At 33.1% G+C, this 16,458-nt stretch overlaps 1 protein-coding gene across 2 annotated transcripts in view; it reads right to left on the bottom strand.

Moving 5' to 3' along the window:
- LOC145260338 (uncharacterized) overlaps positions 1-16,458 on the bottom strand; it is a 1,155,262-nt gene that overhangs the window by 1,137,259 nt on the left and 1,545 nt on the right. The gene's annotated exons all lie outside the window — the stretch shown is intronic.

Genomic DNA, 16,458 nt, shown 5'->3' with positions numbered 1-16,458 from the left:
ACCGCGCGGATCTTTACTAGTGACATTTCTTTCTCCAACTTTACAAGATTGCAAGAAAGAAGAAGGAAAAAACAAACAAACAAAATGCTGAGGAAAGACTGGCTCCGAAATATGTTTTAATTATATATCTTAAACAGATAAAATATTTGTTTATTTTCGTAAAATTGCGTTGTAATTTGGCTTTCAAACGCACTTAATGCGTATTTTATTTTATTTAAATTTAGTCAACGATTCAATAACAGAACTCACACCCCGAGTTATATATATATATATATATATATATATATATATATATATATATATATATACATATATATAAGCGAGATAAGACACTGATAGAAATCAGATGAAAAATACTGATAGTTATTACTTGAAGAAATACTTTCAAGGTGATCCTAGCTAAACAGGAAAAGCTCAATATTTTAGAATAGAGCAATATATAAGTTTGGCGGTTAAATTTTAAAACAACATATAGACACATATATTCGAATTAAGAATTTATTGTTTGACAAAAGGAATATATAGAAGGGGTTATGCAATTTCTTTAATCCATGGATTTTCAATAATGGCTCATATCATCAGAGGAAATGAAATGCGGTTAGCAAAATGTTCAGCTGTTAATGGAAGCTGATTTTGCTTTTCAGCACAATTGTTGAAAATAGTGTTCTGAGTGGTTGTGGATAATTATATGGAAAAGATTATACAAAAAGAGATGTTGATACAACCTAGGAAGTCCATTATCGGAAGGATTATATCTGCACGTATGTTTAGGTTTGACAGATAGATATACAAGTAATTATTATATAAATAGTTAAATTCAACCACGTTAGGGCAACCCCACCCCCATCCCCGCATTTTAATCAAATCTACCCATCATACCCAAACAGAAATATATTTTAAATAAATTATAAAAACACTTAATTAAACCAGATCACACTACGACCACAAGCGTAATGAACTAACTGTATCTCAGTTAATCAAGTTACCTTTAAATATACACTCAAAATTAAAGGACCCAACCTTAAACTCACTTAAATAAGTAACCCTCCAAGCATTCCAAAATTCCAGACCATGACTCGTCTCTATCTTTACCTCACCCGCTCACCCATCCGCACAGCAAAAACAGCACACCCACCCCATATCACGCACACTCCCATTGAAAATCACAAGGATATCCATTTCTCATTTGAACTTAAAATCAAGAGGTCAACCCTTTTAAAGAATACTAAAATACGCCCCCCGAAAAATCCCTTTAAGCACCTGTATGTTCGCTCAATTTTAACCTTCTCCCTCTCTATTTACCCTCTCTACTTCACCCCACTCTCCTCTTTCCCTCATCTAAAAGTCTTTACTCACCCACTATCAGCAAGAAAGCGAACTATCTTTCTACCGGGACTCACACCAGAAGCTAATCGCCCAACGAACTGTTCTGAATATCATCTCCCGGATTATTTTGATATTTTGCTACCCATATAATTGATTTCGAGGCCCATTGCATACATAACTCAATGCTAAAATTCTATTACTCACGGGGATAATTACAATGGGATGATATATCAAACTAACATCGGATATACTTTGTAACACGGAGAAAGCTATTGGACTACATCAACCAACACACACTCAACGCACCAACGTATACAGCTACCCATATCCTTCCGATAATGGACTGCCCAGGTTGTATCAACATCTCTTTTCGTATAATTTTTTCCATATAATTATCCACAACCACTTAAAAAACTATTTTCAATAATTGTGCTGAAAAGCAAAATAAGCTTCCATTCATAGCGGAACATTTTGCTAAACGCATTTCATTTCCTCTGAAAATCCATGGATTAAGGAAATTACATAACCCCTTCTATATATTCCTTTTGTCAAACAATAAATTCTTAATTCGAATATATGTGTCTATATGTTGTTTTTTTTCAGAATTTAATATATATATATATATGTGAGTAAATTAAGTATATATATATATATATATATATATATATATATATATATTACACATACTATCGTAAGTACTAATTATATGCTTTTATTCTATTAGTTTTATATAGCGATTACAAATATCAATTGAATGATGGTGTTATGAGACCAAAAGAGATATAACCTCCCCTCCCCATAGAGTGATGTCATGTCAGTAATGATATAAGAGCTGGGGGGATGGTCTTACACCTAGTAAAATGAGCAGATTATTCCTAGCACGGCAGTCTTATAAAGACAGAATCAATACTACGGAATCCATAATAATTAAAAATACAGTAATAGATATAATAATGTTTTGCATTCACTATCTAATAAGTAGCCATAAAGAAAGCATTATATTATCATAGTTATCGGCATTTTGGCAAACATCAGCGTGTAGTATATATATATATATATATATATATATATATATATATATATAGTACAGAATATTAATTTATTAGAGTTCTTTATAATAAATATGGAAACTAAGATTATGTAAATTTGTTTTGGAATATTTGCAGTTTCTTATGCATTTTAAACGCCCTTGTTTTCTAATAGAACGTCATACTTTTGAGATCCTCATTGTTTCCATGCGGTTATTGTGAGAAACAAGTTCAGTCAGTGTTTACGAAGAGACTAGATCATTTCCGCTTTAAAATCGTAAACCTCGCATTTCATGCGATTCTGAATGCTCATCTCTTAATGCGATGTGCAAAAAATTCTTCTGGTGAGAGTCTGCATTCTTACACCGTTTTCGATAAATCCTTGTTCTTTTAAACTTGGAAAAATTTGATGTTTACACGAGCTGTGAGGAAAATGAATCTAAATAACACATTACCTGAGAGCACATCGTTTAGTTTACTCAGCTTATCATTCACAGACATATATGCATTGGAACAAATACATGGAGACATTGTCAAGGTTGCTTCGGAAGTAGTGTGATTCTTCTACCGTGCTAGAGAGTTACTCACACCTATGGATCTCCTATAAAAAGGCAGTATTAGCTCATACATGCCGCATATATGCTGGTGAATTTATCACTAGTCTCACCCTTATAGATCATGTCGCCAATCAGTGCCTCTTTGACCAGTAATTAAAGGAATGTTCTCTGATGAACACACAGCACGGCTTCTCACCCGAGCTATAGTTTCCAATAAACTGAACACGTCGTAAAATTCCACCTAGCAGGCGCATTTTTACTCTAATATTTCCTTTCAACAAACTTTGGATTTCCTTCCCTGCTTCTTGCTTCCCTGACTATACTAACACAAAAAAGGTTGAAATGTAAGGCAAACAGACATCTCGCTATTTAACTTTCACCATAGACCAATGTATACACGATCTCAATTAGTAGCTTCTCCTGTCAAAGTGGCAATACGCATTGATTTGGTTGAAAGGGTATAAAACAAAAGATATGACTAGATGAATAGCGAGGTAGTTCATGTACGCACCGGTATTTCTAGGTCACCAACTGAGGGATGCTCATGGCCCTTCATATTCTTGAAGACAATGCGTAGACACAACGTGCGAAAAGAACTGCTGTTTTTTAAGAGGGCAACGATTACCCTATATTCTTCGCTGACACAGAACGCTCGAAAATTTGTTTATTAAACTTAACTTAATTAGGGTCATCTCAGATGTGGGAGAAAGAGTGTAAGCCGCCTTACATCCTGTTGTAATGTTTTGCTGGGGGTCAACTACTATTCGACACGACGCAATAGTGCGTAAATATCTACACTAGACGATCTGAATGCAGCAGCAAATCCTGGGAATATATACCAGAAATAACAGTCAGAAATAACTGATACACAATATAATATGACGAAACAATCCCTAAAGCTATGTATCTAGAAAAGGAAGCAATAAAATAAAAAAGGTTTATTTTTTAATGTTTAGAAAGCTGAACGTATTTAAAGTGATACGTCTTTAATAATTTGCAGAATAGGCGGAAGACTTTTGCTGATAAGTATGTTGTACTATTTAATGTTATTTTAACTGCAAATGTTAATATTTACGTGTTTATTTCAGTTTTTCATTTGTTTTATTTGTTTTATTTAATAATAGATGTTCTCGTCCATAAATGTCCTGATATCTAGCAAGTTGATTTTAAATATTGCATAAATATTCGATAATTCACTTCTCATTCAATGTTGCCTTATATGTTTCTAATAAAACTCTTGGAAGTAGAATCACGTTTTGACGGTTTATTCTATAAATGTTTAGAACGATGAACCTATTTAAAGTAATATAATTTGCAGAATAGATGGAACCTATTAAAGTAATATAATTTGCAGAATAGATGGAAGACTTTGGCAGAAAAGTGTGTTGTATTATTTGATGTTAATTTAAACTGCAAATGCTAATATTTACGTATTTATTTAAGTTTTTCATTTGTTTGTTTTATTTTAAGTAATAATAGATGTTCTCGTTTATGGATGTCCTGATATCTAGCAAGTTGATTTTTCTTCTTACATCAGAAATAGTTAAGATAATTCCATTTATTTTCAGTTCGTGAGAGAGGAATCTATTTCTGTACTTTCCCTTAAACACGTCAGTTCGAGTAAAATACTTCATATTTTTTTTATTTTTTATTCATTTTTTAAAGGAGAGTAGAGAATGCATTGTGGATGCGTTATCGGCAGCTCCCAATACTTTCGCTTCTCTTTATTTGTCCCTCATTCCTCAGATTTAATGAGTGATTTTCTGACAAAGGGAGAAGAAAAAGCTGTATTCTACGTTAGCAGTATTTTGTGCGAACAGTCGTCAAGGATGTCGGAAATTTTCTGTTTCTATGTCTATCCTTGAAGCCATGTCACTAGTAAGGGTGCTTGATGTAAACGTTTCATCTGGGCTGACGTTATCCGCCTGATAGTCAGGGACGCGAACTTTGGATAAACCACTAAGGAGGCTGCCTTATCAGAAGGTGCAAAGTACTGAGGTTGTTGTATTGCCATTTGGTGAATGGATTCTGGACCATGCAGTAGTCTCTGGTGGGGCCTCTCGATGCCATACTAGTGGGTAATTGTTACGGCTTTACCTTATCATTTGCTTCGTTTCTTTTTCTCTCTTAATTTCCTTCTCTGTCCTGCTCTAAGCAAATCTGTCGACCTAGTCCACAAATCCCAAACCTCCATTGTGAAAAGTTTCAAGAAAAAATACACGATTAAACTTCAACTTCCAACGTAGACCTCCACTGCCATGTCTCCTTCTCCAACATCAGGGGTCTATCTTCCAGAGGTTGAAACACAATTAAAGGAGACTAAACCAGACCAATTATTTCTACGCGAAACTGGCATTGGAAAGATTATTCCCCTCGATGAGTTCCTAATTAAAAGAATACTCTAACTTAACTTCCAAATCTGACTCTCAAGATCGCTATTGGCATAAAATATGTGCCTATATTAAAGATGGCTTTCCATGTGGTAGGGACATCTCCAGAGAAGATCCTAACTTACCCTATATATGCTTCCGGGTTGCACGTGCTCACACTATTGCGTTTATATTTACTCTCTATTGCTCCCACAACAGCAGAGTTACTATCTTTAAAAGATGGTCGACCCACTCAAAGAAGACCGATGATGAGGTTCTGTCACGATTTCTCAATTGCTTATGACCTCAGTCAGATTGTTCACGAACCCACCCGTGTCTCCGAATCTGAACCCCAGTATGTAAGTCTCCTAGACCTTTTTCTCACAACTTGTCCTGAACTATGTTCCGTTTCTGTTGTGTCTCCACCTGGATCTTCCTTTGTATCAATTAAGATAAAAATGAAATGTAAAAAGTCTTCAGACGTACGTCTCCATCGTACAGTATATCGATACTCTATGGCAGACTGGGATAACTTCCGTACATTTATATCAGATCTACTTCTGCGTTCCATGTTTAAAAAGTATGTGTCCTCTATCGTATCAGATCTTACAAAATGGCTAATTGTAGGTATTTACCATTTCATACCCTCGAAAATGTCCCAGCGAAAACCTAACATCCAGCCGCGGTTCTCTCCAGAATGGGCTGCTGCCATTGCGCACAGAAATTGTTTCCATTGTTTCAAACGTAATAGATGTACTTAGAGTAAAGCTGATTTCAGAACTACCAGCAACCATTGTAAGAATGTAATAAAGAACGCAAGATAAATGTATGCTCAGTCCATCATGTCCACAGTAGCTGAGCAGCGGCTTGGTTCCCAACAGTTTTGGCAAATAGCAAACAGAATCCTGAACAGAAACGTGTGCTATATCCAAACTATCATCAAAGGAACTGAGGTAATCTCGCCAGTATCAGACAAAGCCAAACCCTGGAAAATCTCATCAGTTTGCCCTATATTTACGAATTCAGGTGATAGGTCATCTCCCTCTCAGTACAGGCCAATAAGTTTCCTGTGTGTCATGAGTAAGTTGCTGGAATCTGTGTTAAATAGAGAAGTAATCAACCCTCTCAACAAAAAATACCTTCCTAGTGACACACAATATGGTTTTCGTTCTGCTAGATCTACATCAGATGTGCTTACAGTTATATCTCATAGTATTAGCGAACCTCTCGATGGAGGCAACCTTTCTAGGGCAATTGCTCTTGACATATAAAAAGCCTTTGATAGTTCAAGTTGTAGTCAGGTGGGAAACATGCACACGGAAAAGAATTCCATAGGCGTGCACTTCTTATAAAAAAGCTATGTTCATGGAACATACGCTTTGATTTAGGCACAGATAAAGAGTGGGGAAATTGCTGACAGTGGTTTTAGCTAGACGGGTTTTTATCACGAAGGATTGGCGAAGGGGGGAGAGATTGGAGCTCGGACGAGTGCTTGCCATGGAAATAACGATAAAACAAAGATAGGCTCGCAACGTCTCTTCTGTGCGAGAAAGGTTGCAGGGAAGAGAAGAGAGCATCCCCCACTAAGCCACGAAGTCTATTTTGTACTTTATCAAGGCAGGATATACTGTTTTTTGAAGATCTAGCCCAGATGTGGCAGCAGTACTCCATCCTTGGACGTACTTGACATTTATAGAGATAGAGAATTGCATCAGTAGTGAGATATCTTCTGGAGCAGTAGAAGGATCCTACCATTTTCCTAGCGACCCGAGCAACAGACTTGATATACGTGTTCCATTTCAGATCAGGAGTAAAGGTCAAACCCAGGAGCTTGTCAGAACATGAAGCCTCCCCCATACGAGAGCCATCCATTTCAATTGATGCTAGATGAGGAACAGAGCGTTTATGATGTAAAGTTAGGAGCTTGGTTTTAGATGCATTAAGTAACCAGGCATCTCTTCCCCCACTGAACCATGCGCTCAAGATCAGAGGAGAGGGAATTAGAGAGAGCTTTGTCATTTACAGCCTTTGATGTGTTGCCGTAGATGGTCGTGTCATCAGCATATATGTCAACGAAGGAATTAAGTATGTGTTATGGGAGATCATTGATGTAGATCAGAAAGAGGGTTGGGCCAGGCTGGACCCCTGGGGGACTCCAGCATTAATACTGTGGGCCTCTGATTGCTGTCGATCAACCACTACTCTTATGAACCTATCAGAGAGAAATGATTTGATTATTGAGAAAACATTTCCAGTTATACCGTAGCTGGAAATCTTGTGAAGTAGGCCCTTATGCCAAACCTTATCGAGGCCTTTGAAATGTGAAGAGCAATTGCCATAGAAAAGAAGCCTTTGTCGAGAGATTCACTAATCCTATGGGATATAACTGTTAGCACATCAGTTGTATATCTAGCAGTACGGAAACCATATTGCATGTCACTAAGGAGGTTATTTATGCTGAGGTGGTTGACTACTTCTTTATTTACTATGGATTCCAGTAACTTACTCATGACACACAAGAGTTGGTCTGTACTGCGAGGGAGATGACTTATCACCCGAGTTCTTAAATACAGAGCATACTGACGAGGTTTTCCAGGGGGTTGGAAAGCACTTCTCCTTAAGGCAACGCTTAAACAGTTTGGTAAGTATGGGGCAAGTTCTTCACAAGATCTCCAGCTATGGTGTAGCTGGAAATGTCTTCTCAATCATCAAATCATTTCTCTCTGATAGGCTAATGAAGAGTAGTAGTTGATTGGCAGAAATCAGAAGCGCGCAGTATTAATGCTGGAGTCCCTCAGGGGTCCATCCTGAGCCCAACTCTCTTCCTGATTTACATTAATGATCTTCTAAATTACATCATTTCATTATCCGTAGACACTTATGCTGATGACACTAATATCTATGGTAGCACATCTTAGACCGTAAACGACCAAGTTCTCTTATATTTTCTTTCCTCTGATCTTGAACACGTGGTGCAATGGGGAAAGGAGTAGCTGGTTAATTTTAATGTATCTAAAACGAAGCTTCTATCTTTACATTATCAACGCTCTGATCCTCATCTGGCATCAATTGAAATGAATGGCTCTCGTCTTGGGGAGGCCTCAGGTTTTGACAAGCTTCTAGCTGAAAACACTATCAATAATTCCCCCCACTCTTTATCTGTGCCTAAAACTAAACGTAGATTCCATGAACGAAGATTCTTTCGTAGAACAGTATTCTTGTGAAATTGTCTTCTGTTTTCCTGCTTTCCAACTGACTACAATATGTTTGTCTTCAAGTCCAATGTAAACACGTTCTTGATAAGCCGTTCCCCTTAAGTTAACAAATTTAGTGAATTTTCATCACTGACGATTACTATATTGTCCAATTGACTACTGTACACTCTTTTACCCTTATCCTCGAGTGGCCCTTGGACCTTGATAAGTTGTGATGCCTATGTAAAAAAAAAATAAAATAAAACCTGAGATGATGGTATGGAACAAGACGGAGAAAGAAGCATACACAGTAGAAGTTAGTATCTCCCTATGTTGCTAGGTTAAACACAGCTGAGAGGGAAAAGATAAGGAAATACCAATGTCTTATGTATGACATGAAAAGAAACTGGAATCTTAGGAAGATCTCTATTATTCCAGTAATTATAGAAGCAACTACATCCATGAAAATGAATTTCAAGAACTGACTTGTAAATATAACAGGTGAACTAAAATGCAAAAGAGATTAAAACAATTGCACTTAAAGAGACGGTCAAGATATTGAAAATATCACTCGGTTTAAATAGATTAAATAGAGAGTGAATGTTTCGCATCCGGAAGGATGTCCCATCTCCAGTTTTTACAAATTGATAAGAAAATTTTGAAAAAATGTTTTACATAAATTTTATACAGACCTACAAACCTTTCATTTGATACTAAAACTCATCAGTTGAAAAAAAAAGCATATATCTTAAATCATATCGTAACAAGAACACAAAAACACTTTTGTTGATGGCTATATATGAAGAAAATAGAAACACTAAGTGGGGCCAAAATTACTGTGGTTATGTTTCTTGAAACGAGTTAAAATTGCGAATTTATAATTTACATAGAAAATAGAATATCTAACACGATATTGCAATGAAAAAAAAAGCACAATTATTATTATATGTGAGAAAATAAAGATTAGGCAAACCTCATATAAAATTACTAAGATTCCACAAACAAATAATCGTAAATGACATAAATAGCAATAACTTGTCTTATAGGTTTTGCATCCTGGTCTGCGCATCAAGTTTGAGTTAAAGTTATTCCGTTCAAATTTTCAAATCCTGCGATCGGCTTAATCTATTGCACTGGGGATTGCAATACTCCAATAGAATGAAATCTGCATGTACGTAGGGTAAAATTAAAATGTATTTATTAAAGTCATTACACCTATATATATATACAGGGTGACCCTAAAAAGATCGGCCCCAACTCTAATTAGGCCCCGTTTCTTAGTGTTTTGTCCGAATGAAATGAAACTTTGGTCATAACTAGTTTATTATATTCAAAACATCACATCAAAACACTAGGGTATTTGGCCTTTTTTTCTCCGTTCACTGTAAAATGCTCAGAAAAACAATTGAATGTCCTCTATTTTGTGGGGTCACCCTGTATATATACATATATATATATATATATATATATAGAGAGAGAGAGAGAGAGAGAGAGAGCGTTCGACAAAGAGAGTGAGCGAAAGAGAGGGCATCGTTATCTACAAAAAAAAAACTATCTATTTATCCCATCTGTTAATCTGTGTGGGTGCGTTTTTGTTTATGCGGGTAAAAATGTGTCTATCGAAATTCACGTGTATTAGATTGCACTTTTTTATATGACGTCAGTCGAACTTTTAAAATTTGTTCAAAATAAATAATTTTTCTCCGTTCACAAAACTTATTTTCGCTAATATATGTTCAGTTATAGAAGTGTCTAGTGTTTTCAACCTTAGTTTGCCTATACATGCGTAAACCATAATCAATTTAACAAACCTATACTTTGTTGATTATTATTTGTATCTGATATATATTAAGGATTTCAAAGGTAAAAAGAAGGTCATTTATATATATATATATATATATATGTATGTGTGTGTTTGTGTGTGTGTTTGTGTGTGTGTATATGCCTATATATACATATATATGTGGGGGTTGTATACATATCTATCTATCTATCTATATATGTGTGTGTGTGTGTGTGTGTGCTTGTATTACTTTGAAAAACTCATAGTTAATATCAAAAAGCTGAAATAGGACAGCAGCATCTTAAGCAGTTTGTTATTCCATTAGATGGATCCATAATGATATCAAGTAAAATATATATATATACATATATATATATATATATATATATATATATATATATATATACATCAATTCTGTATACATAGATAAAGAAAGACAAATATAAATGTATATTTATATAACTTGTACATCTATATGTGTTAGTAGCTGAGTATGTATGTGCATTGGTGTTTCTCTCTATATATATTTCGGAGAGAGAAATAACAAGAAACAGGACAAATATATAAAGGTACATACTTATTTGCGTTTCCACTTCGCTAGGGCTTCGAAAATTTTATTATTATATTATTTATAAAAGAAAAATACAACGGTTAAATACTAAATATTTCATTCATGACGTTGTTGCAAGCACATAATGGAAATAATTCTAAAAGAATACTATAATGAACGAAGTATATTTATTTTGAAAGTAAGGCTCTCAATCAAAGAAACAAAAGGGAAAGTGAATTAATTTCAAGATAGTGTTTGTGGCGTTTGTGCCAAAAATTATACCGGGAGAGAACAGTCTTCCCTCTCGGAATTCGTAATTTACATAGCCTTCGACATAGCTTTAATAAGTTTTTTTTTGTAATTTATCTATGTATTAAATTTCTTTTAATTAATTATTGTTTACGTAAAAAAATCTATTTAGTATGCGTGGAAAATATAGAACAAGAGAAAAACGAATGGGTTACGTAAAATATTAATTCATAATGAATTGTTTGCAAATAGGTATATTAATTTTACTTACACAGATTTGTTTTTGGGTCGTTTATATCTATGATGTATATTTGAATATATATATATATATATATATATATATATATATATATATATATATATATATATATATATATATATATATATTTGTGTGTGTGTGTATACTGTGTACAGAAAGTTGTTAGATGAGACAAGTCATTGGTACCTCGGTTTCAAGCCCGATAATAAGGACCATTTAAGATATCTCCAATCTCTCTTCAACGAATATTCGCCTTAAAAAGGGTTGTTTTTTTTAATTGAGCACTCTGCTGGATTTCTTTAAAAAAAAAAACTAATTATATATATACACACATACCTATATATATATATATATATATATATATATATATATATATATATATATACTTGCAAAATCCCTTCGTTGACTGGTTTCAAAAACAGCCTACCGAAAATGGACTCTGATTTATGAAAGTATGATAGGTTATGAAAAGGAAGAGTTGTAAAGAGATAGCTTCGAATTTGGGGGTATCAAAACTAAAGCAAAATATGATGAAAGTACAAATAAGATAGATGCACCCCATAATTTATTATACCATACCTGTTTACACTGCAACACTTATCACAATATTCTGTGGATCTATATTAAAAAACCTTGTTTAACTTTGTGACATATTTCATTCTATGGAGGTCAGGCGCGAACGAACACCCCATAATTTTATTATACCATATTTCTTCAAATTGAAACATAATTATCAAAGTATACTTACGCAGATAGATATGAAAAGTATTTATTAAAGTTTGTGCCTATTTCCATTCTATGGAGGTCAGGCGCGAACGCAGACCCCACAATTATATACCATCTCTATTTAAGTTAAAACATCTTTATCAAAGTATTATTATGTACATCTATAAAAAAAAAAACCACTTGTAAACGTTTTTTTTTAATTTTTTAATTTTATTTCCATACTTTGTGGACAAAACGCGTACGCAGACCCCACAATTTTAATGAATCATCATTATGCCAGATCAAACATGCCCAGTCCTGTGTCTCGATACATCTATCAGTATATGTGATCAGTTTTCTATAATAGTCAACAATATAGGAGCCTATTCGTCACCAGACACACACACACACACACACACGCACACAGACGTTCAACTTTATATATATATATATATATATATATATATATATATATATATATATATATATATATATATATATATATATAAAGGACACGGCGTTCCAACATTAACGCTTCCTATTTTTATACCGGTTGAATGGATTGCAAATTTCATTGTTATGATGACTGAACATGTGTATTAATGACCTGAAATTTTAATCTCTCCGTTACAGATATTGACGGTGTGTGCCTCTAAGAAAAAAACACCCTGTCATAGACGTGCATTAGAAGTGTTGATCCTTTATTGAATTCATGCCAAAAGTGCATTAAGAATGGTGATGATGATGTAGAACAAAAATTCTGACGTACAAAATGTAGCCCTTTTAAAGGTACCACTCGCGTCTTTGTAGCACTTCAATGTCACTATTTTGTAGGTAAAATTGTATTTAGAACGAATTGTATTTAGTACAAAAATTCTATATTTACATGCATACATATATATATTTTTTCTTATATATCTATAAATATATGTATAAAGATAAATATGCGTACATATAGATCTCAATATATTCACATGTGTGTGCATATATGTATATATATGCTATATATATATATGCTATATATATATATATATATATATATATATATACACTAGCATGGGTACCCGGCGTTTCCTGGGTTCATATGAGGTTCCGTTTTAAACACGCATGCTATACTAATCATTTTCGTCATGGTTAACGTGGATACCACCACAACAATTTCAAAAATAAAAGAACGCATACAAAAAGAATGTAATCGCCCCACCCCAAAGAAGTATCTGATACCCTCTCCACCAGATATTTCGGCAGAATAGAATACTCACGACTTTGTGAACCTAAAAAAAACGTTTATAAACATTAATGCGCGCGTTTATTTTTTTTTTATTTTGATTGATGTGTAGTTTAGCGGCATAAATTATTTACCAGACAAAAAACAATATAAAAACTATTTATTTTTTTTTATATAAAACACATTGTTAGATCCAAAGGCTGAAATAAAACCAGAAAAAAATTCATTTTTATTATTTTTTAATTATTTATATTTATTATTCGAGGCCGCTATATTGCTTTTAAAATTTGGCCTTTCTAAGGTTTGGCAGATTTAAGCTTTTTAAGCTTTTTCATGAACTATGTTTTTGGCCGCCATATTTTTTTGTAATGAATTAGCATAAAAATACCAAATTTTGCCTTAAAAAAGACACTTCGTCAAACCTAAAAAAATCCAAATTTTAAACGTGTAATGCGTGCACATTTAGTCTAATAAAAATGTGAAAAAAAATAAAAATGATTTTTGTTTGTTTGTTTTGATTCAGCCTTTGGGTCTAATAATGTTTTATATAAAAATAAATAATTTTTATAATTTTTTTGTCTGTCAAATAATTTACGCCGCTAAAGTACACATTTACCTTTATTTTTTTGTAAGGGCACTGTTTTTTACTGGCTTTTTTTGTAAATAAAGGAAATTTTCGATTGTTTATTTTACGATTTGCTTTTTATTTGTCGTTTTATGTTTCTAATGTAATCCCCTACCCCCCAAAATATTTACTTTGTCATATTTTGGGGTTTGTTTTGTTTATTAAATTGTTAGGAGAAAGTAGAGAATGGTCTCATAAAAAATAATTAAATTTACTGTTATTTTATGTAATTCCCGCCCCCACCAGAAAAAAGCATTGTATTTGTAAGATTAGAGGCCTCCCCCTCAATCGCCAAACTTGACAGAATGCTAAAGGTGACATGTCTTGTTGAACGCCAGGTGGCCAAATAGTGGGTGCTCATTTTACGTTAAATTTATATAGAAAACTGATCCCCCACTCTATCATGGTATTTTATTTTAGCTTTTTCAAAATTTCTTCTCTCATAATATTTATAAAGGCTGGTTAAATGTATTAGGCTGAAAAAAAAGTAGATCTCCATTTTTTTATGTGTTAAACGCGGCTGGGTCACGTCGTATAAAGTTGCCTTTTTAATCAGAAAACGCGAAAATAGAAAAAAAGTGTAAATTGTGGAATGTAGAGGCAGGCAGTAGATCTTCATTTTTTTAGGTATTAAACGACGCTGGATTTCGTGGTAAAAATTGACCGATTTCTATATTGCCGTTTAAGGAATAAAATAAAACAAACGAATGAAATCTTTTCAGTTTTTTCTTAAGTGTTTTTTGTTGTTTGAATATTTAAAAAAAAACCAATAAAACCCAAATATATAACTATATAGACGAATTTATTTTCCAGCTAGAAACTTAATGAAATTTCTAAATGATATTTGGAGAACGTTTTTTTATGCATAGCATCTAGTGGCAAATAACTCTAAAAAAAGTTTAAAAAAAGATCGCTGTTGAAAATATTAATTCCAAAATAAATTAAATTAAATATATTATCAATATAATTGTTGTTCAAAATTTATTAAATAACAATTTTAAATAGAATACTTAAAATAATTATCTAGCTAAAAACATTAACTAAGATACCACTATTTAGTAAAATCGATTTTTGTTAATGTCATATGCAAATAAGGTGATCTCTTGATTGTCTATTTTTGCAATCATCAAACTATATATAGAAATAAATGAAAGATTATATTAATCAAATTGTGAACAAACAAACAAACAGACGGGAATACGAATTTATATATATATATATATATATAGAGAGAGAGAGAGAGAGAAGATACAGGAAGAATTTTTAAACATTATTTAAAAGAGACTTATCGGCTAATAGTAAACTAAACAATTGAGGTTGGACAAATATGTATAAGGAATAATGGAAAAACGACAATATTAAAATATATAGTAATGCATATAAATTTAATCGTCCATTCGATAGGAAGATTGCAGCAATTAGGGATACGGGATGTATATGATCATTTTACCTGCGCATTTCGAAAACTAGTGCTTCTCATCAAAATAACGGGAGAACGTTTTAGTAACATATTACAAGTGGGACGTGTAGCGTTGATCTTAATATAATTACCGGGGATTACCCCTATATAAATCTCTCTCCCCCCCTCTCTCTCTCTCTCTCTCTCTCTCTCTCTCTCTCTCTCTATATATATATATATATATATATATATATATATATATATATATATATATATATATGTATATACAGGGTGGGCCATAAGGCACGCACCAAAGAAATAAGTGATGTGAAACTGTAAAATCTGCGGGGCAAAATATTTTTTTTTCTTTGGGTATAACATACATCTTCTTTTATGATTGTATCAGCGTGTACAACGTGTTTTTCAGTTTATTGGTTAAGTTTGGTTTTAATAAATAACGTTTATTACTATCATAATTATTTCAAATCATTTGGTGCGCGACTTATGGCCCACCCTATATATATATATATATATATATATATATATATATATATATATATATATATATATATATATATATATATATGAGGAGAGAGAGAGAGGGGGGATAGAGAGATGAGAGAGAGAAGTAAAAACATTTAAGATATCAATTTGTATATTTTAGGGAGGGTATAATGCTAATGAATGATTATTGATTAAGATCCAAAAAGCATTGTTAATGTTGATGCCACCAGAAAATATTAAATGTTCCACGAAGCGATCTCGTTCGTTTTTCTCGTATGACGAAATGTACTAATATAAACTATTTTTTATGAGCCCTAAGTCAATACCAAAAGCAATAATTCATATATATATATATATAGTGTTGTTTTTTAATATAATTATATGTGTGTGTGTGTGTGAGTGTGTTAGAAAGTGCCTCTTTCTCATATTCTTGATAAATATATATAGTTGTGTATATATTTATACCCACTTTTCTCGGAAGTTATCAGAATTCGTCTCTCATTTGTTGCTAACACTTGATATTCCTATGAGATACATAGATATTCAAATATTCCAGTTAAATTTTCCGTTATTTCTTAAACATTGAGATTGCTCCCACTTGACTATTTAAGGCTGTTATAGTATTAGTTTTTCGTGGTCTCTTAATCTTACTAGATTCCATAAAAATAATTCCTGCTGAAGC

The sequence above is a fragment of the Euprymna scolopes genome, chromosome 3 (assembly GCF_053919585.1).
Source record: "Euprymna scolopes isolate OS-2025 chromosome 3, ASM5391958v1, whole genome shotgun sequence".
Classification (NCBI taxonomy): Eukaryota; Metazoa; Mollusca; class Cephalopoda; order Sepiida; family Sepiolidae; genus Euprymna; species Euprymna scolopes.
This window is presented reverse-complemented; position numbering and strand designations above follow the sequence as displayed.